Genomic DNA, 27,957 nt, shown 5'->3' on the forward strand with positions numbered 1-27,957 from the left:
GGAACCACGGGGCAGCCTGTCTGGCTGGGAGATTGAAATGTAAGTGGACTCCTCAAATTAATTACTTTGGAACCCACTCACTTATGGATGTGGACTCCCTTAAGCATAAGTCCTACATTATGTCACCGAGATGGCATTTGGGGCTGATTTATGTTGGCACAGGAGTGGCCATAAAGTGCAAATGTGTGCCCAGAGTAGCCCCTTTTCAAACAGAGCATGTTTATAGAAACAGGAAACGTGGCTGGAGCAGGAGCACCCCGAGCCGCTGCTGTGTCAACAGCACCACAAATACAGGTATCCAGGATCTGCACCCTGCCTGCATTTTCCATGGATTTCCACTCTAGTCTGTAACCTGGAACATACTTACCAGAGATTAGTGGTTGGTGGATGGAGGAAAAATGACTTATTAGGTGAAATTTGCTCCACTAAAGATGCATATCTGACCAAGAGCCACAATCCAGATTTTAATCCTTTTCTTTCTTACTCTGTCTAATCCACAGCTGATATTTCACAGTGATAGTCACTCTCTTTTTTCCCTTCCTGGAGAATGAGGACACATTATATTAATTATATCTGATTCTGTAGTGCCATAATTTATCTTTAATAAAGTATGTGATTTCTGTCTGAATACATCTGAAGCCTTCAGGTCATGTTCAGGGAAGTGTAAACTCTTCACAGTTCTTTATAGTCCATTAGAAGCAGTTAAATATATACAAGCACTTTTAGGAGACAGAAAAGCAGATGTAAATGGAGATGAAAAATTGCAGAGCAGTTTTGGTGACTGAGAAAACTGTACTCTCTGATTCCTCAGATGCATTTATTTGGATGTTCAGTCTTCAACCTGAGTTGTGAGGTGCTATAAATACACACAAAAAGCCATCTCCATGATCCATTTGGATCTGCTGTGCCTGTAGTGAACTGAGAGGGCTTTCATGCTCCCAGAGTGCCAAGTTCTGTACACAAAGCAGCCTCCTCTAAGTTTCTAAGGAGAACCAGTGATGCAGGAGCAGTCCTTTTTCTCATGTGGTATACAGCCCTCTCTTTCTCTTCCTCAGTCTGAAGAATCCTTGTGTTGGTATTGAAACAATTCAGGAGATTTTTTTAGGGCACATCTGATAGTGGGAGCTGGAAGAAAGAAGATCTTCCTGTTGTCTCAGAGAGGGAATGCATGTGAGTCCTAAAGCCCAAAATGCCGTTTGTCAATGAAGATTAAATTGAAATAGGAATCTGTAATGAGTCTTTCCCATGGATATACTCTACTCTTACACCTTTAGAGCTGACAGGAGGTGTAAGCATTGCTCACAGGAGCACATCTGTAGCACAGTGACTGACAGCATTAACCAGGTAACTCAGAGAGTCTGGTCTGTGCCCGGATTTTACTGAAAAGCAGCAGTAACTGTGTTGCAGTTCTTGCTCAGGGGATGTAGGTAATCTGGATCTAACTGACTAGGCTATGGGAGTAGGACTGGTGTATTACTCACTGAAGACTTACATTTCCTTTGGGGATGATATGGGAAAGTATTTCTATCAGGGAAATACAGTTCCTTCATCAAGTATCTTAGGCCTTGTTTATTTACTGATTGCAAGTCAGATAAATTTGTCAAAACATGTGTAACCTGTAGAATGAAAAGCAGAACCAAACAACCTGCCCTTGGTGTTTTACTGCATGAAATATTTCGTGTCTGATTGCTGAGTGTAGTACTCAATGAATATCCTGACATGGTCCCTGCTGTTGAGGAGCACAGACAGGAGATGTGATGCTGTGTTGGGTTTGGACTGGGACATATTTTTCTGCTTTTTATTGGAAAATTGCTTGCAGGTAAATGCTTAGTTTGAGTTCTCCTTTGCTGTTTCATTTCAGGGCATGCTGGTGTGTTTGGGAGAAGATTAGAACAGAATAACAGGCACACTTATCAGGATTGGGAAACAGATACTGGAGTGCTGAGTGGGTGTCATGGGGGAGGGTTTTTAACTTCCCTGGATTAGTGCCCAGCACAGAGGTAGATGTAGGAAAAATCATGTCGGCAGAGAATCGCGTGTTCAGTCTCTGTGGGTGTGAGCTGAGGACGCCCCACAGCAGCCTGGAATTCCATCTCTGCTGTCTGGAATTGCAGGAATAGGCAGCACAGGAGCTCTCTGATGGCAAAAAGGGCCGTGTTCCCCGTCAGAGCAGTGTCCATGCAGGCCTCAGATGCAAAAAGATCTGTTTGTTAGAAATCAAAATATTTCTTTCCCAAAGGAAAAGTGAAAACTACAAGATTTTCAAAGTTCTGCAACACACTTCAACTGTTTGAGAGAAATGTTTCTCTTCAAATTCGTTGGAGCCAACACTTGTGTCTGTTGTTGCTCTGTTCCCATCTCACAGAGATCACTGCCTCTGAAGGACTTATGGCAATGCACTTTACTGGGATGGGGAAGAGCTGCTGGCTCCAGCAGCCAGTTTGTCACATTGGTAACAATTCTGAAAATTAGGAATTCTCTGAAGGTGCACATTAGAAGGTTTCTGGGAACCAAATTTCTTATTTTTGTGCTTTAGCTTTCCTCTCAAATACAAGCTGTGGTGCAGAGTGTCCATGTGCATTTGTGAACTGGGAGTGTGGTTTTAACACCAAGCTGGCCCCTAACAAATTCTCAGACTTTATAATCCTTCTACAATTGTTTGTGCCCCCTGTGTGTACTTGAAATGAATGTACATGATACACACAGAGCCATCAGAGCCGGATATGAAACAGGAACCTCTGGAGTGAGCGTGAGTCGGACGCAGATGTAAAAGCCTTCAGGAGCACACGCTGCTTGCTGATGTTCGTCACAAAGGGGATGGCCCGGAATCCCAGCCCAAGCAGATGTGTTGCAATAGGCACAGGAAGAGATCAGTCTTAGTGTCCCCTGATGGCTTCTCCTGGAGGTTTGAGGTTATGCTAGCTTTTGTCCGTGATCCAGCCTGGATCTGGAATGAAGCTTTTCTTCCCAGACGTGATGTGTTCATGTTTTGGTATCTGTGAAGCAAAGACTTGATGTGAACCTGGACAGTGGAGCAGCAACTTCTTAAAACTTGTAACTTCCCTCTATTTGCATAAGAATTAGCCAGAGGAAGAAAAATATTTATGCTCTTTTTGTATGCGAAGTGTAGAAACTGAAGGGATTCACACTGAGATTTCCCAGCTGTGCTGTCACAGAGGTTTGCAGCCACACTGCAAATTCACCCCAGAGCATCTTCCACAGTGATCAGCTCCAGCCTCTGGTCCTGCATAACCTCTTCCCTTTCCCCCTGCCCTCCCCCAGATCCTGGCATCTTCCTTATCTCTGATACCCCTCATCTGACCCCTCCATTCCTGGTCTCACAGTGTCTCCTCCAGAAGCTGGACAAATTGACAGGTCTGTCAGGAGATGCACGAAGGGAACCCGGGGTTATCTCAGTGTGCAGCTTATCAAAGGGTTGCTCTCAAGAAACGTATCTGGGAGCAGCACGAGTCATCCCAAGCTGGAGACAAGTGGGGGCTGGGCCAGTGAGTTCCTCGGGACCAGCTGTCTGTGGATATGGGGGAAAGAGGAGGACTCTGAAAATAGTGGTGGAGGCACCCTGAAGGCAGAAGGAGGTGCCTGAGATTGAGAAATGTGGAAGGAAAGTTATTTTTTTGGTATGCATTTGGGGACTTTGAATTAGCTTCCTCTGTAAGGAAGGGCTTCCTGGAATTCTTTGACCAGTTTTATACCCAGAAGGGAATTCTTTGGCACGGGATTCAATGCACACATGGGATTTCACTTTGCAGTGAGGCCGTCCTGTGACAAACCACCTCCAAAATGTAATCAGCAAAGTTTTCCTCAGATGTAAACTCTGTGACTGCTTCCACATTGCACTCCTGCTTGCTCATTCCTCGGCTGGTTTGTCAAAACTTCACAACATTTAGGCTGCTTTTCCTTGCAGTGCTGAGTCATTCTCTGAATGGAGTAAGAATTAAAGGGTTTGTTACTGTAAATTTTGCTAGCCTCTGTCTGAAATCCAAGTGAGAAAAACTGCAATGTCAGTTTGCTCCAAACTGAGCTTTTAAAAGAACCTTTGTCCTCAATACTTTTATATGTAACACTTGCACATATTTTGTTTCCTCTGTCACTTGTGGTCTCTTTAATTACACCACGGGAATCTGAACTGTGGCAGGATCAGACACAAAAAAAGCATGACCAAAGGAAAACAAAAGTTTTATTGGTTTTAAGTAGATTTTTCAATCTAAGAGGTGACTCTCCTGAAAAAGCAATATGACATCTGTTTGCAAAGGTTCTTTTGGAGCCCAGAGAAGCTGTGGCTGCCCTGTCCCCTGGAAATGTCAATGGCCAGGTTGGACAGGGCTTGGAGCAACCTGGGATAGTGGAAGGTGTTCCTGCCCATGGCAGGGGGCTGGAACAAGATGAACTTTAAGTTCCCTTCCAACCAAAACCTTTCTGGCATTCTGTGATTCATGTCCAGGATGCACCAGTGCATACAGGCACTGATGGGGCACGTATCTGCTGCAGCCTCTTTGCTGGGTACAACCAAAGCCATAATTTTAAGGATTATCCTCGTGCACACAGAGGAAAATTCAGTTTTCAAAATTCTTTATTGGTGATGAAACATTAGCCAGAACACTGTTGGGTTTTCTGATGTCAGTGTGAGCTGATGGAGTTGGCAGTAAGAAAAATTATCCTTCAATTATAGGCTAAGCATGTTTAAAAGAAGTCACTGAGACATAGATGGTATAGAGCCCCATATTACTATTATTATACTCAGTAAAAAAAGAGTCCATAGCTGTTCTCTCTCCTCCCTCCTCTGTTAAAAAATTAGTCTCTTTGTCACATGTAAGAGCTGTACAAGTAACAGGAACAAAACATGTAGGTGTTCTGAACAGAGCCATTAAACAACATTTGTTAAGCACACCAAGTTCTAGACTAATTCATTCTGTAGCTTTTCTGTTCCATGTGCTCAGGTGATAAAGAATTATGCAGAACTTCCACCAGTGGCAATTTTATTTCTTGTCCTGAATCAAATGGTGACTCAGAATGAAAATGTCACTGAGACATGTGCTGTGGTGAGACTCTGTGGTTGCTGGTTCCAATCACCCTGTAACTAGAAGGGGTCTGTTGGTGATGCAGGAACCAAGATCACCTCTGCAGGGATAAGGCAAGAATTAAACTCCACTTTCAGCAGAAAAGACAGTAGTTGGTTGATAAGCCACAAGCTTAAAAATGTTGCATTCAGTGGTTCTTCATAGAAAGGACACTATTGATGAAATAGAAGCATTGAATGGTAAGAAGTCTGTCCTCCCAGATGTTAAAATGGAATGGAAACCTCTTCCCCATTTTTTTTACAGTCTTTTCTTCTAGATAATATTTCTAACTTCTTTCTGAATCTTCTGTGATTGATGATAATGGCATCATGTAATGATATGGTATAATAATGATACACAGTACAAAGATTACAGATTAAAGGTTACATATTTATATATATATATATATAGCATGGCACTGGTTTTGGCTGTGGTAGTTGCCATCAGCACAAATGTCCAGGAGGAAGCATCCAGCCCTTAGGCACTGTTTAAACACCAGGAAAGTTTGGGAACTGCTGGTCTTGGGGTTGGGTGCACCCACTACCACTGTACTTGATACTCACTCCCACTTGGGATTGAGACTACCTACCTTCTCTGCAGAGTTTGAAATGCCACTGCTCTGAATGATTCTTCGCCCACAGAAGGAGGGAGGAATTCAAATCAGCTGGGAAGCAAAGCACTCTCTGCTGGGAATAGGAGGAAAGAGGGCTTCTGGTGGTGGGAGAAGTGGGGGAGGAAATGAAACCACTTTTGGGGAGAAGTGGGCTCTGCAGCATGGGGGGATATGGATGAAGTGGGACAGGATGTAAGAGCACCAGACATTGGCAGTGGGGAAAGGAAAATGGATGTTCATCAAGCCCTAGCCATGGGAAGAAAATGAAAGATAATACAGTGATGGAAAAGAACCTAAAACTTGTTTTTTTTCCATGAGGATACCCAGCCTGATGATTTGAGGTGACCCTTGTCTTTCCAAAACTGTTCTCCCCCGCTGGAAGAGATGCTGCACTTCTGGCTGAATCCCTGCAGGCCCCAGCAGTGGTTTTAGCAGTGCCATCACCTCCAGGAGTTGCTGGACACCCTTTCAGTTCCCCGCAGGAAGCAGGAGCCAGTTCTGGTGCCTGGCACACGTCACCCCTCTGTGTGCTCTGTGATTGCTCTGACTGTAAAGCTGAGAAGCCCAAGCAGGAGGTGGGAGAGATCTACAAAAGGAAAGGAAGGATCAGGGAAGAGTGGCTCTGCTTGCGTAGTTGGGTGAGGGTGTTTTTGTTGCAGAGGTCCCTATTTTTAGGTTTTATACTTTGCCATTGTCTCCTTTGCTGTGAGCTGAGCTGCTGCCTCCTATTGCTTCCCTTCACAACAATGTGATCATAAAAGATGCAATTTTGACCTCATCATGTTTTGGATTTGCTCCTGGCCTGCTTATCATGCTAAGTGAGGGTTACTAGGGAAGGAGCATCAATCCTGACAGGATCCAAGGCTCCAGGGATAAAATGACCTAACTTCTATCTTAGGATGTCAGCACTACCACACTTGTCTGTGTCAGATATCCGCAAACCTTAGACAGGCTTTCACAAGGTGCTCCTCAGATGCTTTTTTACAAATTCATTTGGAGATCTCCCCATTTCCCTTCCTGTTTTTAAGTCTTGAGAATGCAGATGGGTCGGTCGCACTTTAAGGCTTCTTCATGCAATCAAGTTGGAGAAAAAAATTTTAGACATAATTATATACCCTCAGGAACTGGATCTTGTCCAACTTTCAGAATAAATCACAACAGTTAGTAGGACTGTACTGGATTGAAAAGTCCAGAGAAGAAATATCACACACAAAACACCTCGCTTGCACTAGTTTGTATTTATTTTTATATTTACAGGTTCATTTACTCACAGGTAGTGCAGAAATATGACCTGTTTTGTTTCGATAAAATCAAAACATGTTCATTCTTAAAAGTGAAAGAGTGAAATCAGATGGATTGTCATTGCTAATTTAGGCAGATTCACCATCTTTTGAATGCTGCTGGTTTAGGAAGGACAAGGTTAAAGTGGAAAATACCTGCTCTTCATTATGCAGTGCAACTGGAAGGCAGCCAAAGTGTTGGACAATCTAGTCCAGCACTGATTGCTGGACAATCTAATCCAATCTAGTCTGGTCTGAAGGGTGTCTCATCTGTCCCTGGAGCAGAGGGAGCACTGCCTGAGCTGTCCACACTGTTTGGATACCGAGGAACTTTCCATATCTGCCCCTCTCTTGATTTCCCTCCTTTCTGAGAAAGTTCTGAATGCTTCTTGAGTACATTCTCTGTGTTTTGAGATAACACGTGAAAAGGAAACTTCTTGATAATTATTTTTTCTGTTAGCTGCTGGGGAAGTCTTTTCTTTTTTCCCTTCCCAGATTCACATGACTCTCAGGAGTCGAGGAGCAGATAGGTAAGCACTAAAAACAAATGCAGAACCATCTGGTGTGTGGAGGAGGGACGACTCCCACACTGATCTCAGCACTAACGCGCGGCATCTGCGCGGGGCTGGGGTGGCAGGGACAGGGATGTGCAGCACAATCAGCCACAGGGAGATCTGGCAGCTAAACACCTTGGGGGATGAATGATGGTGCCCAGGCCCCTTTCCACAGCAGCCTAGGGGGCAGGAACAGCCCCAGTGCAGAGGGAAGGGGTCAGGGGACACACATGGGCAAGCGGGGCTTTGCACTCTCACTGTGTTTTAAGTGCTCTTGTGTTTGTTCCCTGTAAAAAAGGGCAACAAAAAGCCAGGAGTGGTTGTTCTGCCCAGGAGAGTTTCAGCTTCTTCCCTCAACTTACAGGATGGGCACAGCATTCCCTAAGGGGCTGAGGGGAGGACAGAAATTCCTCATGGCTGCTGTCACGGAAGCTTCTTCAGGCTGTGTTGACACCAGGAAAAATGGATTCCCAGTATTAGTTTTTTTGCAAGCTGCAAGTCTTGTAGACAAACCAGCCCCAGACCAGGGCTGTTCTGAGCAGCCACACTGCCAAACCTGAGATAAACTTGCTAACTCCTCACACATCCATTGGCTAAACCTGACTGAGCTTCCAAAAAATCCTGCTGCCTGTTTTGGGGTCATGTTCAGCCCTCAATCCAGAGCTGCTGCTGAGAGAGACCTGATCTTGCTGGCAGTGAAACTGATCATTTCTGAGGCTGGGATAAGGTGAACTGTCACAGAGCCAGCAGTAAAAGTGTGGTGCGCATGAAGCTGCTGAGCAGTGCCACCCTACTCTGTGTAAAGTCTTTTACCTGCTCTTTTTACCTCCCTTTCTTAGTGAGGCTAATGATAATACCTAAGGATACTCCCAAAGGCATAAGTGGTTCATATTTACAGCAAGCTTCAAAGACATAAGTGGCTACAGAGTGGTAAAGTATCATTATCTGCCACTTTGGAGAGATGCTCCAGATTTGTAGAAAATTGGGCTGTTTATTCTACAATTCAGTGGAAAAATAAGTCTCTATAGAAACTACCACTTCAGAGGTATTTACATTTCTCTACTATGAAGCATCTTGAGGAAGAGCATTCCCATAAATAGCAAACTGAAGTTGTTACATTTAGTATAATAAGGTAATATTTACAAAAGACAGTGTGTGTTCTAAGTCTTACTATGGGGTTGCTGTGGATCCATGGAATATATTGTTAGGAGACTCAAATTTCCCAACAGGAAAAAGAGTGACACGTAAAAGTAATGCATAAAAATTCCTTCGTGCCCTCCCTGGTGAGGAAGCTGCAGTGAAACTGAAGATTGAAGCTAATATCTCTGGCAAAGCTGATTCTTTAAAAGTTCATTTCTGAGTAAGATTGCAAGAAAAACACCCACATTTGTAGCTGTAGATGCCCTTATATGCATGTGCTTGCAGTTAGAATTTGGGTATTTGTTACTGGTACCGAGCTGGGCAGTTTCCTCCAGCTCTGCAGTTGTAAAGCACCACATGAGTGTGCTGGTCTGTAGTTATCTAATAGTGAAAATGATACGAAGAGAATTGTTGCAGTGGGGATACTGCAACACGCATATATCAAACCAGGAGTCCCGTGGAAAGGAAATATATATGGACAGACAGATTCTTGCTAGATGTTTCAGAGATGTTTATTTCTCCAGCCGCATGGCCGGGGCTCTGCCGAGGAACTGTTCCAGTCACGGGACCAAGGGTCCTTCTGCCCGCGCAGGGAACACAAACCAACCAATGGGAACGAGGCTGAGCAGGGACAGGGAAGCCCCGTGTCTGTGCCCTCAGGGCCCCTCTCCCAGGGCTACACGGCGGGGGAGGGACCCCAACACCTCACCCGTTTTATTTTAATAAAAGGAGAATGAAAACAACTGGATAAACATAACAAGAACAGTTTCAAAACAAAACAAGCCACCCTCCTGAGTCTTTAAATGTCCAAACAGATTCTCTGGAACATCTTAGGGCTGACAGAAGGGAGACAGGACTCTCTGAGCATGCTTTGTGGGGAAACTGAGGCAGGAGAGGGTTTAACTTCTTCCCTCCCCCTTTTCATCCCCCACTCGGCATTGGAAAGGGATTTTTGGGGAAACAATTGGCAAAAGCATGGTTTTGTGAGGGAAACCATGGATGAAAAAACGGATTGGGAATACACTGGGGGTAATAGGACATAGGGTAAAAGGGAAAGGTGGGATTAGGAAAGGGAGACTGTAGGGGGGACTTACAATAGAGATACTGTCTAACATGACTACGATTTTTTGCATATATACTGCCTTTTACAGGAACACCATCAGGCCCAGTGACCTGCGATGCTTGTAACCCTTTTCTACCTCGTATAATTTTGAATTGCACCACCTCTCCATCTCCCAAGCTTGGGATGCATTTTTCAGGGTTATTCTTTTTAATAGCAGTTCTATGCACGAATATGTCTTGCTGGTTGTCACACCTTGTTATAAAACCATAATTTTGCTTAACATTATACCATTTTACTATCCCTAAGATCTTAGTTACTATGATCTTTTCCTTTTTCCGAGTGGCTGCTGTTTTCTGTCTCGCTGCGTCTTTGCTCTCTCTTTCGGTCGCTCCCGTGTTGGAATTGTCGGGGCTGCTGGTGCCTGCGCGCTCTTCCCGGGGTCGCGTTCGGGGCTGCGCGGGCCGGGCCGGGCCGCGCCGCTCAGTTCTCCGTGCGTCGCCTCCTCTGGTCGCAGCTTCGCTGCCGCTGCCGGGCGCTGCACCCACGTCTCGGCCGGGCCCCCGAGCGACGACCCCCCCACACCCTGCTGCAGCGCGCGTCTCGGCTGGGCGCGGCTCCGCTCCACCGCCATCGCCGCCAGCCGCCGCCCGCGCGCCGCCCCTCTCAGTCGGGCGTTCACGGGGCTCGCTCCACCACGCGCTGCGCGGGGCCGTGCGGGCACCGCCGGGTCCCGCCGCTCCTCGCTCCGCCACCGACACTGCGGCTCGCGTGGCTCCGCCCGCGCGCGGGAACTGCCTCGCTGCTGCTCGCAGAGCGCTCGGTGCACGTGGCCTGGGCCGCACGGTCCCTGCACCAGGCTTCCCTTCACCAGGACACAGCTGACATTGCTCAACAGTCTCGGTAACTAAATAATATTCACGAAAATATTCTTCCATCAGCATATATTTTGACTCCAGTATTAACTGTGTCCAAACGGTTTTCCAAAAGCCCTTGGTAAGAATTAAATCCCAAGAAACATAGAAAAAGTTCTTAAACAACCATGCCAGGAAGTGTTTCAGTTCTTTTTGAGCTTGAATCAAGCTAAAATTTACAAATCGTTGTTCAAGAATCATTTTAAGTTTAAGATAAATGTCCATATGCGGCTCTGAGAGCCAAGAGTCTTCCCACGGTTCCTCCATAGTTTAGATATGGAATAGCAAAGCAAAACCAAGAAGAGGAATCCAAAGTTTCCAGGGTTTACTCACACAAATCAGTCGCTTAGGGATCGGGGATCGTTCTGCTCTCAATTCTCCACCATTTGTTGCAGTGGGGATCCTGCAACACGCATATATCAAACCAGGAGTCCCGTGGAAAGGAAATATATATGGACAGACAGATTCTTGCTAGATGTTTCAGAGATGTTTATTTCTCCAGCCGCATGGCCGGGGCTCTGCCCAGGAACTGTTCCAGTCACGGGACCAAGGGTCCTTCTGCCCGCACAGGGGAACACAAACCAACCCATGGGAACGAGGCTGAGCAGGGGCAGGGAAGCCCCGTGTCTGTGCCCTCAGGGCCCCTCTCCCAGGGCTACACGGCGGGGGAGGGACCCCAACAGAGAATAAAGAAAATAGAAATATCATTTTTTTTGTGTTTGCAGTGGTGGTAAAAGAAGTAGATTTGGAAAGGTTGGTGAGCAGGGGACAGTGAACTGTATCCCTACTTCCATCCTGTGTCCATCTTTTTCAAGGAATAGATCAAGCATTGCAAGAACATTCCTTGAAAACACATCTGAGAGATTCAAGTGCCTGAACATCGCTGATGTCTTCTTTGGTGGTTGAATGCTCTGAAAAATGTCAGCCAACACCTTTAACCAGGCCAGTAGCAGCGGAAGTTTATGCTCCAGATGTCAATTAATCACTCCAGTGATAAATAATGGCTGAAGTGGTTCTTGGTACCAAAACATCTCACGGTGGCTGTTACAGGTGCAGAAGCAAGAAGCACGTAGGAACCAGTATTGTCTTTTCAAGGTAGTAGTTTAAGTCAATTAACTAACAAATGCAACCCCCAAATAGCAGCCAATAAAAAAGGAGGGGCCCGGCTGCTGCTTCCTAAATCGGATTTGTTCTCTGACAGATGACTGAATTACAGGTTTTAATAGCAACAAATTGTATCGGTGCTGTCTTGACCCATTTACTCCATCCTGGTGTCTCTCCCATGCCTTTGTTTTGTTGTTTTTCTTGCCCAAGATTCCCAGAAGCCTTGAATGCAAGACATAATGACACAGCTCCTGCCCTGGTAGCACATTGTGCAGTCTTTTGTTTCAAGCACACAGCATGCACCCAGACTTGCTCATAAAATATCCATAGCAAAATCATGTGATGCCTGTCTCTCTTATACATTTTTAAGAGCTGTGCCCTAAATCCATTAAAAGACTGTGAGGCATGAATAGAAGAATAATCCTTCGTATCATGTGGGTGAGAAAGGAGTTGGGATCAAGTAACTGGACATATAAAATGAACCATATGAATTTGCTGACTACCAGACTTCTGCTATGGGAACACAGGATCTCTTGAAGTCCAGCTCTTTTGTCTAAATGGATGAAAAGTGTTTTGCATAATAGAACAGAGGAACTTTGCACAATAGAAATGGAGCTGGTGTAAAGAGAGGCTAGAGAAACAACAGCTCAAGAGTCAGAAGATGGTGAGGACCATGTGTATTGATAAAAGGTACCTTCTGATTTCAGGACTACTAAGTTGAGGGAATTGTGTCTTTACAATAAAGTACTTTTGGAATGTGAAGTGGTTGCTCTTACTCCAGAAGTGAACCTTGGAAATTCAATTCTATATGTTGGGAAAAAAAGGCCTTCATTGTTTTATCCTTAGGAGAGAAGCAGGGAACCTAACACCAGCCCACATGGATGTTCAAAGGAGAAGGGAATCAGCCACTAGGAATGAAAGAGTATTGGGTATCTACATCCCTAAGGCTCTTTATAAAATGATGTTCCACACCTCTTGTCAGGCATCCTCTCATCTGATCTCTTCTGTAGAACTGTTGTGTCTTTAATTTGGAAAATTTACACTCCACCTAAGTCTTGGTGCCATACTTCCTTTTCCTATTCAGTGTCTTGCATTTTGGAATCATTTACAGATGCCCTTAGAGGTACATTCCACTTTTTAGCCCTGTCCATAGGATTTCAGATGTATAGATGGGGCTCAGAAGCAGCTGGTTTTCCTTCCATAGAAGGTGGGAGGGGATGAGGAGGGAACAGAGACACTGCCCTTACCAGAAGCAGGGTGTTGTGTTCCTGCTCCTGTGTCACTGCCCAGCGATGCAGAGCCCCTTGCACTTCCCAGGGCCTGTCCTCCTTAGGGAATGAGAACCTCTGTCCTGAGGCAAGGTATGGAAATAAATGGCATTGGAATTTACTGGCAAAGTTTACAGTTCTAGGGTTAAATGCAGATTTCCGTAACCCAGTGGGGGTGTGCTGACTGAATACAGCCCCACACAGCCACCTCCATGGGTGGATTCCTTGGTGGGTCAGAAACTCCCAAGAAAGCAGCACAGTGTTATCTGGGAAAAAGTTAGAGAGAAAAAGTAGCTTCAGCATTCTAATTTCTTTAGAATCTACTCCCAAGTGCTTGGGCCTCTTGAGTATGAGGTGATGCACAAGTCTTCTGGTGCTTTTGCACACTTGAACCCCAAAGCCATGGGCTCTGGCTTCATAATGCATTCTTGAGAGCCTTGACTGTATGAACCGTGGGACTACACAGGTTTCTGTTATTAATTCACCTGAGTTCAGAAACAGATCATGTATTGTCCTCACTTGCTGCTGGTGTCCCTCCTCTGAGCTTGGTGGAATTCCTTGAGTGAGCACAATCAGTGTTTGCTGGTTAGAAACGGGCCAGAGGACAAACCAGCCTCCATATACTCTCAGACTTCATTCTGAAGAAAATCCCTTTGACAGAATCTTCAGTAACTAACTTATCACACAACTTTAAAAGCACAGTTTACTGTAACTATTAATTTGGGATTTTTCTATTTTGGTCATCTGCTTTTTAAAATGACTTGTTACTAGAACTGCCTTTGCAACTTGTTACTCTCTTTTCTACTTTCAGTTTTCTTCTGTACTGCCTTGGTTGTAAGTAGGCTGTGGTTTTCTGAAAATGGAACTGTGATGTTTGCTGTGTTTTCTTATACAAGACCTGTGTTAAAAAAAAAAAAAAAACCAACAAAACAAACCCAAACAAAAAACCCAGCAAGAAACCAAACCCAAAAACCCCAAAAACCAAATGACCACCATAAAACCCAACCTAGCCAAAATCTTAGTTCTTTCCCCCAAGTATTTAAGTTACTACTATTAAAACAAGTTTAACATAGGCACTATGATTGCTTCCCCTAGATACTGTATTCACATCTAAGTTGAGATTTTTAATACTACTTTCATTGGGTCCCATTGTGTGCGGGGAGCGTGTGCACAGATCAGCTTGAACACGTGAAATGTGGATACTTGACCAAACCTGCAGGGGATGAAGTTTTCACAATTGTTGTTTGTCACCTTTCTTTGTTTGTTTTACAAATAGCAACCTCAATTTTGCATTTCTGTCGCTGGATCCCAAATAATATCAGGAGGCTTCTCTCTTGGATGGGAGCCCACCCTCCTGGTTTGAGAGTGAGGAATTAAAATTACCAAAATACTCTGATTTTCAGCACTCTTCTTGGGAAAAAAGATGTTATTATTAGTATATCCTCTGTATTTCTATGTTGACTTCCTCTCTGATTTTGATTTAATTTTCATATGGTAACTTTGATTCTTTTCTCTTTCCATTTTAAAATACCTCAAGTTACTTCAGGCACAGATTTTTTGGTCAGTAGGTGACCTCAGCTGTTGCTCTCTTCAGTTTGTACTAAAATCAGCAATACCTTCTTGTCTCACATTTCATCTGGGCTCTTGAATGTAGTTAGAGAAGTTGGGTTCCCAAATCAAGAGCATGGGATACTCTCCCTGCCTCTCTATTCTGTGGGAAGTTCTATCCTGGTGGGTTCCTGTTTTGGGTGAATAAGTGGGGCCTGAGCAGACACAAGCCATTCCCCTTGCTGCACATTCTGCTCTGGCACTTGGCTGCCAACACTCCTTCCACCACTTTCCTGCAGAGCTGTGCTTGCCATGTCAGGCCTGGCAGGGCCTGGAATGAGCCATTTCCTTCACATCTCCTTTGCCTGTAACAATCTTGAACTTGTTGACCCATGTGCCTATTAATTATTGATATAATGATGCATTATTTAGGCTTGTTTCAGCAGACGGATACATTATTACTAGGCAGACATTTGCCAGACAGGCTGATAGATAGCATCCTAAAAAAAGTCTCCAGTTGCCTTTGTACAATAAAGGCCTGTAATTTCATTACTTGCCTCCCAACCCCCCCCCCTTGGTACCATGAAACCTTAATAGGAATCTAAGTGTAATAATGATCTCTTTAGACAATGGGCTTAATCTTGACTGTGCTGGAGTTGTGGTCCTGATGTTGGTCAGGCCTCAAAAATACAGAGGAAGTGGTCTTCACCAATCTGCTAAAGCTGGTTTTCCTAAGATAAAATGAAATTATTTTGTTCTTCAACCCCTTGCCATAGAAAGGAGAACTGATTTCTCCCTGGTTGCTACGAGCTGTGTTGCAACACTCCAGAGCTGCAGGCAGAGCTTGATGTGCATCTCCCAGGGAAACCTGCCTTTGATTTCGTCTACGGATCCAAGGAAAAGGCGTATCAAAATGAATTATCTGTAATTTAAAGCATGCGTGCGGAGCGTTTTGGAGCCTTTGGAAGTGCAGCGTCGCCCCAGCTGAAGGAAGAAGGAGGGAGCCCAGTCCTTGGTGGGAGCTGTGACGGGACGAGGAGCGCAGTGCGCAGCCCCAGCTGACAGCGGGGCCGGGGACGTGACAGCTGCTCACGTCTGCTGCTGCCCTCCTTCCTCCTCCTCTGCTGCCCTCCTTCCTCCTCCTCTGCCCTTCCTCCTCTTCTCCTGCCCTCCTTCCTCCTCCCTTCTGCCCTCCTTCCTCCTCTCTCCTGCCCTTCCTCCTCCCTTCTTCCCTCTTTCCTCCTCCCTTCTGCCCTCCTTCCTCCTCTCCTGCCCTCCTTCCTCCTCCTCTGCTCGTCGGCCTTCGCTGTGTCGCAGCCGCCCCCAGCTCTGATGTCAGAGCCCCGCTGCTCCTCACGCCGTCCCGACGAAAGCAGAAGAGGCACAAAAAGAGGAAGGAAAGCAAACGAAGGACAAGAAGTGCAGACTCGAGTGTTACAAGTCTGACGGCTCGTTTGATTTCCACTGGCTTCCTCGGGAGAAACAGTCAGTGCTGGGGAAGCAATTTCAGAAAGAATCAGCTGCTGTTCTCAAAAGTGATCTGGCACCGACTGCTTAATGCCGTGTGGGCACGTCCTGCTGCAGTCAGACCCACGGTGGGGTTCTCCTCCTGACACCTTGGGTGTCTGTGCTGAATGTTTTCATCCTTTGTGAGTCACTCCTGTCTCATTTCTGATTCCCTGCTACAGCAGAGCCAGGAAAGCTCCCTTAGTTCAACCCCAACGTGACCGTATGTGTTTGGCCCCATTGCTCAGGGTCATCTCCCTCTCAGACTCCCCTAAGTGGTCACACTGATATTTTCCCTAGTTTTCAGGAGCCAGGAACTGCTGGTTCAGCCAGACTGCTCCCCTTCCACAAAACCAGGATCTCACCCTCAGAGTCTGTTAATCCCTTCATTTCCCCCTGTTCAGCCACACTCCCAGAAGTCCAGCCTTGTTCAGCAGGAGGGCAGCTCTTCCAAAGGGATCCTTTAGGTCTGTCTAAGCTATTAACAACAGACCCGGACAAAACAATAACTGAGGAAACCTGCATCGATTTCCTGGCTGCTCCACAGTGTATTGTGTGTCTTGGTCAGCAGCTTTGAGATGTCCAGGTTTCCTTCAGTTCATGGCTTCTCCCTGATTTATACAGTCTGTCTTATTCCTGCTGACATTTTGTTCTTTTTCCAGACAGCTCAGTGAGGGACTGTCATCATCTCATTTGTCAACTATCTCCTTCATCCAGTCTGTCCATCGGGCAACCATCATTATTAGGCAATCCCAGCCTTCCACAAGACAGTTCCCAGCTCTTTAAACTTGTAAAATGGTTTTCCTGAATCATCTTTTTTGTTTTTTTCCAGTGGTCCTCCATTTGAATAGAAGAGCACCAGAGTTTAGCAGCCCTCCATTGTAGTCCCGGATAGAATGGAAGAATTAATCCTGTCACCTGTTGTGGATTTATCTCTATGTAGGGACAGGGAAGCTGCTAACTCCCACACTCAAATCGAATTTTAAGTCTGACATGAATAAATGCGTAAAATGCAAGTCCCTAACACTGAATACACAAACTCTCTGTAGACTGTCTAAATTATTTCAGGCTAGTTTAATGAAATTAAATTACATAAAAGGCATACAAAGCAACACATTGTTATGTAAAACTCTACAAAGCAAGTGCTGTGATTTTAACTGAGTTGAACAAATAAAAAATTAAGTGTAATTTTTGTTCAGGGCCATGTGTTAGCTTTTGAAAACAAAAAGGAAATAAATGAACCAAGTCACACAGAACATATGTCTGCAGAATAATGGTAAAATACATACTGTAGCTGGACATCTTGGAAGTGTGGTTTTAATTCTTGCTGGTGTTGTGGCTGGAGGCTTTTGTTGTGCAAAAAGGCTACACTGTGTTTGTTTTACAATACAGAATGTTTTTTATTCCTACTACATCAGGAATAATGTAATCCTCTTGGAATAATGTGGTGCGTTCTGAGTCCTTCAGCTGAGACACTTTCCTGGGAAGTGCTGGCAACGTGCAAAAGGCACTGCTCAGTGCTGCTGACAGTGATCATCCCAGCCAGGGTATGGAGGAGATTGACTTGGGCTATCAAGCCATAAACTTTGAGGCCTAGAATTCCAAAGGAAGGTTTCCCTGTGAGCAGCTGGCTTTAAGCAGTTTCACACAGAATTTCTGTCACTGTACCCTCAGGGTTGCTTTGTTTAAAAAGCTGTGGGAGAAGTTCCTGTGCTCCCTATTGTGTGCACACTGATTTTGGGAAGAGAGGAGGTGGTGGCTCCTCTCTTCTGGCCATGCCAAGAAGACTCTTGCAATGCATGGCTGGAAAGGTACTTGTCTCTGTTGGCATGTTCCCATTCCCGAGCCCCCGAGTGCTGCGTCACATCCCTGTCCCTCCCAGGGCAGTGAAGTCGTGGGGCGTTGCTGGCAGCGTTCAGAGCATGGGCCAACAGTGTAACAGCTTAATTAGCTCTTCCTTGTTAAGCAAGATTTCATAATGTAGGTACACGTGTTTAGCTGTCAGCTCCATTCTTGCAATAAAAGGAAAACCAAACCAGTAATAGAGAATTGCACAAGTCGATCTCCAAATAATGGCATTGGGTGGAACATGAGAATTAGGAGCTGTGGCTGCAAAGCAGATTGGTGCTTCCTATTCCTCCTAAAAACAGCTCTTCAAACTGATGCAGCAACCAAGGGGGATATTGAAAGCATGGGGATGCCTTTGTATCCCTCCTGGTGCTCCTGATCCAGGTGGAAGTGAGGAACTCAGCCCCACACCTCATCCTCTGTCTCTGAGAGGAATTTAGTTCCAGGGTACTGAGCAAAAGTACTGCAAATTCACCCTCCTACTTCATGCTGTGAGAGTCCCTCACATTGCACAGACCTTTGAGCTCCCAGGTCATGAAGTACTCAGTAACCAGGCACTGACTTTTCAGTATTATTTTGAACGGTTGTAGAAAAAGATTTCTGAATGCGTAGATAAATCAAGCATTAAAAGTAGAGACAAAATTATTGCAAAAATATGGAAAAATTACTTTTAAAAATCACCCATAATTTCAATTTTTAAAGGTCTTAGCTTAGATTTAGAAGGTAATGATTCATTTTTGTAGCATTTTGTTGTATTACATGAAATACTATTTTTTGGTGAAGGCAGGTTAACATGACCAGGAGATGCGTATTCATCTCTCAGTACATTTGTATTAAAATCAATGAGTAACTGAAATGATTAATACCATTCCAGATTTCTTCAAACAACATTAAGCCACAAATGTCTTATTTTTAAAACCCCAGAGTTTTCCTCAGATGTTTATTTTTGAAACTGTGGTAGTGTTGCATACCTAAAATATGAATGCATTGAGAGTGGCGGAATGTCCTCGTAATAGAATATATTATACATAGCCTTCTAAAATATAAAGGCTTCCAAAAGCATTTGCAAAATTTAGATTTCAAAGCACCAAGTTCCTACAGTTTTGTCCAGATTAGATAAAAAAAAAAAGAAGAATACTGAATTTGAGTCTTTTTTACAGAAGTCACTGAGACAACTTCTTCTGACTTCATTATTTACATGCCAGCTCATAAAATTCTGGAAAAAATGAGGAGAGGGGGTTCTTCAGGACAGAGGTAAGAGATACCTGAAATACCACATTCCAGAGTGATTCTCCTCACCCCCAGTTTTGCTGTGCTTTGTCTTGGGAGTTTCTTTGGCTTGGGCAGGGAGTTATCCTGATGGATCATTGCTGTGCCCCACAGCTGACCCCAAGCTCTCCCCTTCCCCGTCCTGAGTCACACACTGTGGATGGCAGCGTGCTGGGACAGAGCAGAAAGGGACAAAATCGCTCAGCACTGTGGGGGTGTGAGACAAACCCAGTTTCAAACCCTTGGTACCTCCATTTTAGGGTATTTCAGCTGACAAGACACATTGGAAACTCTTGTCTCTGACATGGATTTTTGCAGAAGTGCCCGACACTGAATGATGGCGCAGCGGTAATCCCTAGGACTTTCTTCCTTCACAGATTAAAGTTATGACCCCATTTTGCTTGTAAATTAACTTGAATTATCACCTAGGGCAACTAATGCTCTTGATCAAAATGTTACTGACAAATTTGTTGTTTACTTGAATCTAGACATAAACATGACCTTTGAACACTGTGAGGAAGAAGCTTTTTTTTCACACGCATTTTTCACCAGAAAAACAAAATCTTGGAGATGATTTTATCCACAATTGTTTGTTTAATTATTAACATATTTTTTTAATGAATTGGTAATGTTTTGTGGGGGAGGGAGAAATAATTTTCTAGGCAGTTCTATTCTGAACCAAACCCCATCTGACATGGATATAATCAAGATTTTACAACTACTTCAGTGGATCAGTGCAGGAAGCAGTCATTTACACTCCCCTGGAAGTGGGAATGCTGCACATGCACCATCATCAGGGGTACTCAAATGAACCTCAAAAAGAATGCTATTAAGCTTTTTGCATTAATTATGCGTAAACCCATCCCTCTAGTGATACTGGGGCTAATTTTTAATTGATACCTTTAAATCAATTCCTTCATGGACAGGCAGTGGTTGATGATGAACTGTTACTCAGGGGCACTCTCGGGGAAGGGAAGCCAATATTGTCCCGTCAGCAGTCAGGTACATTACAGCCATTGCTGTACGTCTCCTTCTGATGTGTTTTGATGGTGCTCATTTCTCCTGGCATGCTTTTAGCTCCCAGGGATTCAGATGTGTCAGCTACTATAGCTGTAAGAAAACATCGATGATGGATTTATAACACCCAGACTTCAACTTACTGACCTGAAAAATGGCTGCGGATTTGCTTTTGCAGCAAAATTGGTTTTACCCGTACAAAGCCCTTGCTTCCTAAGTTCCCTTATCTGTATTTTAATGAAACATTTTATCCTGGTTATAATTCATGACTCTTGTCAGAATAAGTTTTCTCAATGAGGCATAGTTGGGGTAGCTACTGAATTTATGGGAAGGAATCAACTTAATCTCTTTAAAAGCAAAGTCGTCTTCTGAAGTGTCAATTGAGCTCTACAGAATGATGGTTCTGAAATATCTCCCTGTCTGTGGGAAGGAGGGGTTTCTCTGGCAGAGAGATGCTGGAGCTCTGTCAGGGCAGTGGTTGGCCAAGGTTGTACTCCTGAGCCAGCCATTCCAGCAAAAAAAAACGAATAGATTATTAAATAATGAATTAAATGTTTTAATATATATTTTCCATCTACATTCTCTCATTGGAGGGGGAGCTCCCAGGGACAGTGTCAGCTCTGGGCTGTTCATGCTAGATTTGTTGGAAGCTTTACTGAATCTCCTGAGAGAAAAAAAGAATCTGCCCAACAGCAATCCCACTGGATGAAGTCAGGGGATCTTGGGTCACTTTTCAGTGTGATTATGGATTTTCCTGTGTCCTTGGATTAGCTATTCAACCCGTTCTTTCTCAATTTCCCATCTGCAAAATGGGAATGACAGTATTTCCCTCACTGACAAGGAACAGACCTCTGCCTAGGTACTATCCCAAACTGTAGGACAGATCTGGGATATGTTCTTGGACTTGTTGTTTTGTCTCAAGTAAAGAGGGTCTCCCATGTGCAAGTGAAATGGGATCTCTCTCCTACAGCCATATCTTGAGGCCTAACTGGATTAGGGAGGACAAGTGAAAGGAGCAGCATTTTAGAATTATTTCTGTGCTGCAAATCAGTTTAAATGTTTTGAAGTTGCATAAGATCATCCCCCATAGATGTCAGACAGAAGGAGCCAGATTATTTGGCTTTGAAGTACATCAGAAAGTGGCTTCTTCCCCTCCCTTCTCCGGCAATTCCTCTAATATTTCCTCCATCCCACAGACAGAATTTAGCTCCTAGAACAGGCTTCCCCTGGAGCACCTCGGAGTGCATCCCTAAAAGAGTCACTGGGATGTTGTAGCATATAATTCATAACCAGAAACATTTCCCTTGTGGACAGGTTCCTTGACACACCCTAGGCTGAGGGCAGACAGCTGTGGTTTTCCTTCGATTTCGGGAGGCCGGGATAACCTCCCTCCTGCAAGTCACTAACGGAGATGTTTGGCTCCTGGCACCTGCTGCCGCAGCGGTGACTGGAGAACAGAAGTTACTGAGCAGTGAACAGGGAGAGATCAGACAGAAGAAGAGCAGGATGCCCCAATGTGCTGCTCTCCTTGAACCTTTAGCATTTAATCTGAAAACTCACTCTGTCCTTGGCTCTGGATTGATGCCCCACATACCAGAGTGGGGTTAGTGGGATCAACCTCTCTGGAAGTACAGTGGGAGCAAAGGCCATCTGGCCATGCTCAGTTGATGGGTTTGGTCAGTACCACACTGGGCTGGATGTCCATCCAGTTCTGGTGGGCCAGGACAGTAAATAAAGGAGCTCTTCTCTCCTGGAGGAGACTGAAAGTGCAAATTTGGGGTCCTCACATGGGATGAACAGGCCAGCAGGGAGAGCAGAGCTGCTCCGCGGTGCTCAGCTTTATAAGTGGTGCAGAGCCCTGTTCCTTGGCCTGAGGAGACAGCAGAGCCCAGAAAAGGTTGCTGCTGTTTGGGGGGAGAAGGAAACTGAACCCAATTCCCTCCCCATCCCCACCCCATTGACTGAGCCCTTCTGGCCTCCTCGCGGGGCCCCCGACACTGCTCTGCTCCGAGAGCCTGCGCCAGGAGTTCCTACCTCTTGTTTACAGCTCCCTGCTCAGACCTGGTGTCTGCTCTCTCCTCTCAGCTAATTTGCAGACAGAGGCCTCGAGGGCTTTGGGTTGGTGCCACCAGACTCCTGCGAGCTCCAGCGGTCGTGTTCTCTCCCAGACAATGACTTCAGTAGCCTCCAGGCACCCCAGAACCTCCTAACAAACATCTTTCCTAACTGCCTTATTAACTGATTGCTCTAGTAAGATAACAATTAACACCCTTACTTGTGCCTTGGCTCAGCCAAAAATATTCTCAAGTGGACTTAGAAATGCATAAAATGAATAAATGATTTATGTTTACTATTTTTAATGGAGCTACTTATTAGCAACTCTCTCATACAGAGCACCGTAAAAACACTCCTGGTTTCGTTACACATTTAGAAGGTGGTAATGAAAAGCTGTAGGGAATAAAATGGGGAAACATTCCCTGAGCCAAATTCTGCTCTCAGTTGTATTTAAAGATCTTGCTGAGTTAAATTCTAGAGAGGATTTTGGCCAGAAAAGCATTAAACTTGAAAGAAATTTCTGTCATCTGCTCATTGCAACTCAGCCATTCAGAACATGCCCCAGCCAGGAGGAGGGTGCCTGCCCTGTCAGTATAGACTCAAAAACCCAAGGGCAGGATGTGTCTCTGTGGAGCAGATCAGACAGGCTGTTTTTACACATGCAGTCCATGTTCTTGATGATACCAGGCATGAGACAGTCAGAATTTTACCATGGCAGTCTGCAGGAGTGGTGCTGGCTTCAAGATGCCTCCAGCACCTCTGACCTTGGTGGGAAGTGGGAAGGTTCCTGCTGCAAATCTTCACTAATTTATGTTGTTTCTTCCTAAAAGCACTAATTAGGATGGTGTGGTGGACTTCAGAGAAGAGCCCTGACACAGTTTTTGGGATATGTGCTACTGCTGGGTGACAAGAAATGCCACCCTTCATCCATGTCCTCCATGTCCTCCACATGGAAGTGAAGGTGCTGCCCTTTGTGTTTAAGGTCCAGGTGCATTTGGGAGCCTTGACACGTGGGAATGGAGCAGGTGAACTCTTCATAGTGGGTGAGTTACTCTGATTTGATTCTTCAGCCACAAATAGTGTTTGCTGAAATGAAGCGATGGGATCCATCCATGACACACAACACACACAATGCCCAGATTTGTTTGACCAACCACCTCAATCACGTTGTCTTATTCCAACTCAAAGAGAAGTCCCAAGCCCTGCTTCCCACTTACTTTACAAGCTCTGTGGATCTCTGCTCACTGAAGAGAGTGGTGCAGGCACATATCAAGCTGGTTTATCCTGAGATCTGTATTTAATATTTAGGATATTTCCTTTTGCATCCACTCTACCCTAAAAATGCTCATAGAACACTTTTGCAAATACCTTTAAATACCTGCAAATATTTTCCTGCTCTCTTTGCTCACATCTGCTGTGAGAATTAATAGTGTTCATCACCTGAAGTTCTTCAAAGAATTGGCAGTGCCTGATTCTCTTCTGGACAGGACAGGATTTCAGTGCTGCCTGAAAAATCAGAGCACTCTAAGGTGCTGGAAGTGCCAGATCATTAATCTCTGGAGATCCTAGAGAATTTTCCAAACTTCCATTCTTTCACTAATGTGTAAATGAACATCCTGTGGATATTATCAGCATTTCTGGGGCAGCCTTATCAGTCAGTCCCATATGAGCTAAAGGCTACAGACCTGCACTTGTCATGAAGAAATACTGGATTTTAAGATAACTCCCATACCAGCCTCGCTGATGTTTCTTAAAATGATGTATTGCTCTATTTTTTTAATTTTCAGAAATAAAAATGAGTTTGCTTCAGGGCAGAGACAGTCTAAAAGCTTGTGCTAATAAATCTCTGCAAGTTTAGTAGTGCTTAATACATATTCTGCTTCAAGTGCTTTTTAAATGCATTATCACCTTTAAGTAAATACAGTGGAAGGCTGCCAAGTGGCTGGATGTTGCACTCTGTAAATTTATGCATTTATATCATTAATGCAATGAAATGTTTAAACCTTCATTGAATTTTGCTAACTGATTTGCAGTTTGAATGGTCGTAATTTTCTGCATTTATCAATTACCATTTAAGTAGCTGCTCTAATATTTCTGTTTAGGCAGGCAAAGCACATTCACCAAAATACTTCTTATCTGAATTAGATTTGGGATGAAGGAAAACAGAGGATGTACCCAAGGTATAAAGAGTTCAGAGCTGCTTGTTCTTGATAGGAAACAGCATTGACAGGGATCAGCAGTTTGAGCACTCCCACCTCCAACAGATGTCAATACTCAGCAGCAGATTGTGTTCCCAACATTTTAACATCAAGCCCTACCTGTTCAGAAGCTTATTCAGAGTTAGGCATTATGGAAAAGTAATTTTTAAAGAGCTGTGTACTGTCTTTTAAAATTTATACTCATTTGCTGAAACTTTTTGACATGATATTAACATATGTGTTAAAAATAGGCTCTAATTTCTGAGCTGTTCCACATTAGGGAGTGATAATTCCTCTTGAATTTTTGCTATAAGGAAAGAAAAAGAATATAGTGATTCTGTATCTTTTTCTGCCTGTTTTGCCCATGTTTCAAATTTAGAAACAAGCAAAGAATGGACCAAGTGCCTCATATGAAGAGACAGAGAAACATTTCTCAGCTCCCACTTGGGTTTAGTTTTCCAGAGTGACTAATAAGAAGGTGGTGATTGCTTCATTAGCATGCACTGAACTGAGTGCACAATGTAATTATATATTTCAGTTGTAATTAGGACATTTAATTGATTTGTTTTAACTAAATTAACAGACATCAGGAAAAAAACCCAAAGATTTGTGGCAGATTTTGAAATGTTTTCCACACAGCCAGCTGGGTTCAGCTGAGCAGAAAATATCTGTTTTATTTCTGGATAATGTTAGGAAGATCAAAAACCTTGTTATTGAGAAACTGTTATAAAACAATGTTGCATTTCTTCAGCTCTCTCCTTTATTTGCGAAAAATTCACCAGCTGAAATCCACAGCATTCTTATGGATACCTTTGGGGAAAGAAGAAGTGAGCAATGACTCCAGCAGGAAATGTTTCCATACATTGCCGTAAGAAACAGGGTTAAAATGCAGATTTCCCTTTATTGCATTGGTCAGTTGGTAACTCTGCTGCCCAGCTAGACAAATACAGGCATCATTTAGAAACATTTTCTTCCTCCTTTTCGGTCACCTACTTCCCTCTGATTGTTTTCCTGGTTTTGCAACCTGGCTCCACACTTCTTGATTCTGGGTTCTTCCAGCAAGATGCCTTTTTGCTTCCAGTTTCTAGTCTGAACTGCTGAAACAGCACGAGAGAGCCTCAACACGCAACACAGCTGATCTTCTGGAAGTATTACAAGGTCTCTCCCATCATTTTACCAACATTTTGTCTTGGAGAAGAGGGGGAATATTTAAAGTAGAGCTTAAAAAGTCTGTAAATTGAAATCCAGCTACATTCAGCCAGATGTTATATTCACATGGACAACCTAATCCACAGGACCCACAACGGCTCCCAAAACTACCCCTGACCCTCAGGCTGAGAGGGTTGGACACCCCAACCCAAAAAGTGGTTGTGTGTGAAACTCATTGGTCTTTTCATTTCTGTTTCTATTGCTCATGCCCTATTTTGAATTTTCCCCATTTCAGTACAGCCATGTTGCAAAAATAAATAACAGCCTCCAAATCCATCCCATGGGACTTGTCCCAAGAAAAATGCTGCAAATGAGTCTGGAGACAAGACATGCCTCGGAGGCAGCCATGGTTTGCTGCTCGTGCATATCTGCAGAAGTTGGCTGTGAGGAGCAGTTTAGAAACCTCTGGGGTGAGAATGAGGTGGGGCAGCTGAAAGTGTTGTGGTTCCCACATTTATTCTGCTCTTGCATTTACAAGAATAACGTGGAATTGAGTGTGTAGCTGGACACACAGGGAACAGGAGAAAGAAAAACTAAAGGAAAGGCCGAGCTCCCTTCTGGTAAAACCCGTTCTAGCTTTTAGGAACAGCTCATAACCCACTGTTTACAAACAGCAGCAACATCAGTCTACAGCACAAATTACTCATAGTGAGAAAAAACAAACAAAAAAAGCAAGCAAAATCCCCAGGTTGCCGCTGAGTTCTGACACAGGGCACTAAAAATAGGCAAATTCAGACTGAAAGTCCCATCAGGGCAAACAGGTCCCCTCTATTCCTGAGTTGTGAGGGACTCTGCACTAAAGGGGGGAAACAAATTTGTCTCCAAAATGTTTTTCTTTGAAAATATGGTTTCATTTGAATGAAACATTTCTTCAGGAACTTGTCAGAAACAATTTAATTTTATCGAGAGCTCTCGAGGCAAAGAGATCCTCTGATAATGTCAATCACTTCATGTCAATATTTTTAGAACGTGCCCTGCATATTTTTATTTCAAGTGATTGTTCCTATTTACATATTTTTCAGTTCCTTCAAGAAATGTTTAGAATTAAGGTTGGAAAATAAGGATGAGATTAATTCATTTGATCCAACGGAAATAATCTAGTTGACACATAATTCCTTTCTATTTTTAATGACTTTATGTGGGAATAGCAGAATTTATTGCAACCCTGATAACACAGACTCAAAACCTATGGAAAAATATTTGCTTTAACAGCAATATATATTACCAGGAAGTCTTGAAATTAATGGTTTGTTCTAAAAACCATTTTGTTTTAAGTGTGTTTGCATTGAGAATGTTGGCTGGGTCATTATGGCTCTGCTTTAGGAATGAAAACAAGTTTTGAAATAACAGTTTTAATGAAATAATAATTAAGGGGTTTTTCCCAAGCTGTAGGAGAAAGCAGGGTTCCCAAACACCCTTTAAAGTGCAGGATGTTCTGAACTCTCCAGCCAAACTGAAGGAAAGCCACGGGGAACATGGGGAAAACCCCTCCATGTGCTGTTGATTTGCACAAGGCTTGGTTGGGCTCTGCTGAGAGCAGCCAGCTCGACATTTAGGATTTGGCAAAGCCCATGGGGAGCAGGGTGTGCCTGGCCTGGGCAGGGCCACAGCTGCATCAGGGAGATGCTGCACATCCACAGCAGGATCAGCCTGGGATGTGGGTCCTGGCTCTGCCACCCCTTCCCTAGCCTCAAATAAAATCCCATTTTCCAGGCTTTCAGAAAGCTTGTTACTATAGCACAACAACGGAATGTACAGAAGCTCAGCATATTCCAAAATATGACCTTGATGCGATGTCATATTTCCATTTCCAATAGTAAAATGAGGAGATGGAAACATTTTCTTGTTCCTTGCCCTCTCCCGTCAGGTTAGATTATTGTCTATCTCCTGCTAGCTGTCAGGAATCCAATCTCCATTTATGTCTGCAACTCAATTATATTATTTTTAGTATTTATCTATTACACTTCTTTAGAAAAATATAGCAAAACAGGGAAGAATTACATATTTGGATCATCAGCACATCAGGATGATTCATAGCAAGGAAAGAGTTGGGCCATTTCATGACCCTTTCTATCACTTAGTAGCTAAAATTCAGTCTGTAAAATGTTTTCAATATATTAGATCTTTAAATACATATATTTTCTCTTAGAAAGATTTTTTTAAAGTGTGTTACATTAGTTGTTTGTTTCTGTGCACTCTAAGAAATCCAAACTTTGCATTTTGGTGCCATATTGCAACAGGAAACGAAAATAAAAAGTCTAAAACCAAAAAGTGAAAGCACATCAGCCCATTTTGC

General features: G+C 43.9%; 1 protein-coding gene across 9 annotated transcripts in view; it reads left to right on the plus strand.

The window, feature by feature from the left end:
* FGGY (FGGY carbohydrate kinase domain containing) overlaps nucleotides 1-27,957 on the plus strand; it is a 259,987-nt gene that overhangs the window by 55,563 nt on the left and 176,467 nt on the right. For 6 of the 9 annotated variants that reach the window (XM_032117374.1, XM_032117380.1, XM_032117381.1 and 3 more), the window contains 2 exons: nucleotides 19,074-19,167; nucleotides 23,085-23,297. The exons of the other annotated variants lie outside the window; for them this stretch is intronic. The gene's annotated coding sequence lies outside the window, so the exon portion shown is untranslated. The remainder of the gene's footprint in view (nucleotides 1-19,073; nucleotides 19,168-23,084; nucleotides 23,298-27,957) is intronic. 9 annotated transcript variants of the gene reach the window in all.

This window comes from Corvus moneduloides, chromosome 9 (genome assembly GCF_009650955.1).
Source record: "Corvus moneduloides isolate bCorMon1 chromosome 9, bCorMon1.pri, whole genome shotgun sequence".
NCBI classification, from domain to species: Eukaryota; Metazoa; Chordata; class Aves; order Passeriformes; family Corvidae; genus Corvus; species Corvus moneduloides.